The sequence below is a fragment of the Pseudophryne corroboree genome, chromosome 10, assembly GCF_028390025.1.
Source record: "Pseudophryne corroboree isolate aPseCor3 chromosome 10, aPseCor3.hap2, whole genome shotgun sequence".
NCBI classification, from domain to species: Eukaryota; Metazoa; Chordata; class Amphibia; order Anura; family Myobatrachidae; genus Pseudophryne; species Pseudophryne corroboree.
The window spans coordinates 263,395,679-263,398,329 of NC_086453.1; positions in this window are offsets into that span (position 1 = coordinate 263,395,679).

Genomic DNA, 2,651 nt, shown 5'->3' on the forward strand with positions numbered 1-2,651 from the left:
ATATTTCAAACAAGCATAGTGCAAGCCACCAACGTTTCAACGCCCGACTGGCGTTTTTGTCAAGGTGCTATGCTATAAAGTGCAACTTTACTCATAATACCAGCATATTACCAAGCAACGTTTCGGTGCTTTTATTATCCGCACTGTCATCAGGCTAAATACAAATACATAAGTGCTCACTTTATAAACAGTTTCACCTCGTGGACGCCATCCCCGGAAGCAGGACTGCAGACCCAACAGGCAGCACGATATGGAGTGACGTCATACATCATGAGTCACTGAGTGCACCAATCACCATGGATACTGGGATATACAAATGACTGTAGAAATGTAATTGTTCACATTAAGCCAATACTCAAAGCTACTTAGTATAATGTACAACGGCAACAGCAGAAAGAACAAGTAGTGCAATACTACAAATATATTGAGCAGCTCTTAATACAGATTATGTATACGGACTATCATGTCCCTGTATATATGCACAATACCTACGCATTAAGCATATACATCCTCCTGAGGTTGTCCAAAGTCAGCATACGGTAACAGCATTGTTAATATAAAAAGTTAATCAATGGAAGTATATATCACAGATCATATTAAAAGCATACTATACTGTCGTTACAATAATATCAATCGATTAGTAGCACTAAATGCTTATTCCATCATTTCATATATACCCAAAACTACAGAAATTACAAAAAATTAGATAAACCTAGGTGGTCATTCAGACCCCTTGGGACTAAGGTGCCTAATCTATAGATCCATTTACTCTCACATTGGAGTAACCGCAAAGCACGGTCACCTCCACGGGTAGATGGAGGAATATGATCGATCATTCTATAGCGGACTGCAGAAAAGGGATGTGGAATTTGACAAAAATGTCTGGCAACAGGCTGCTCACTTTTACCAGTTCGTAATGCAGCTCGTATAGCAGACATATGGGTTGTCATACGTTCCTTAAAGGTACGCTCCATCTTACCAATGTATGACAGCCCACAGGGGCATATAATCTGGTACACCATGAATTTTGAATTACAGGTTAATGTGTGTCTGATATTAAACACTGCAAGTCAAGTACATGGTTTATATGTTTTGTATGTTTATATGTTTTATATGGTTTTGCTGCAACAGTGGTAATAGCATTGAAATAAGCAGCAGAATGGCAGAAGCAATTGTTAGGTGCCGTTGAATGGAAGTATGGAGTAGATAATAGTAGAAGTAAGGGAAGGCAAAGCACATGATAGAAGAGGGTAGTGCTTGTGGGAGCTTACATTTCTAAAGGGGAGGGGTAAAAAGATAGAGGTGACACTGATGCAGTGGCAAACGCAGGATTTTCATGGGGGGGGGTTTCCATACATGTATGTTACTGCATGGAAAATATATATAGAATAGACAGATAGATAGATATATAGATAGATAGATAGATAGATAGATAGATAGATAGATAGATAGATAGATAGATAGATAGATAGATAGAAGATCACTCCACAGATGTTTCACGTTCAACTGAGTGATGAACCATATGCACCACACACACTATATATATATATATATATATATATATATATATATATATGTACAGCAATAGTGAAATTGGCGCCCCAAGGAAATTATAACTTATCCTCTATTTAGTTATTATCAACTTTCAGCATAACCTTACATGTACCATAGAATGAACAGTGAGTTCCAATATACATTTTTTTTTATTACATTTTTTTTCTAAAATATCAACAGTGTCCTTATATACATAGATACTTTTGAAGATAACAGCCCCCTATTAGATACTGGAGGTCTGGTTTCACATAGATGTACAATTGCTTTTTCGTAATGTCCTCCTTCCAATATTGAAGATTGGAGGTTACGTCAGAACGTAATAGAATACCCAACGCGTTTCGTCTTACATAGAGACTTCATCAGGGGTGTATCTACAATGTTAGAGCACAAATTCTTTAGGACATCATGTACAGTAATCACATAAAATATAAATATAAAAGTTGGAACATCAAATATTATATAGGCTACAAAAATACAGACAGAGGGAAGGTACGAGTAGGAAAAAGTTTTGTGGTACAAAGAAACGCATACCCTAATTGGAAAGTATGTGTTTAAGATAATGTTTCTAGACACTGTTTTTCACCAAACAGGCCTCATGTTATTGTAAAGGTGAGTATGTATGCCTATTTGGAAAACATACCCCATTTTATAGGTTTTAAACATTTTTATAAGCAGCAAACCACACCAAAAAACATAATTATTCAAGCTTACATACCTGATTATTTCTAAAAAAAAAAAAAAAGAAAGGCATATGATACTAAATGGTGTCAGGTTTGCAGAACAATTCACAGGGAAAAAAAACTCTAAGTCATTTGACCTAATAAATATCATTAAATATGATCAGTACTTAATGATTCGACTCCTTTAAACATAAAACAACTAAGACCAATTAATTATAAGGTGCACACCAAGGATCTGCATCCATTGGTACTAGAATCTTAAAAGGGCATGTTTATTAGCCCGATGGGCACATAATAAGCCATGGACATAAAAAAAAAAACCTGATCGTTCATACATAAATACCTTGGACTTAAGGGGTCAGACTAGGACCATATTGTGGTAATTGCCACTAAAGTGATGGCCTCCTAATATGGAAA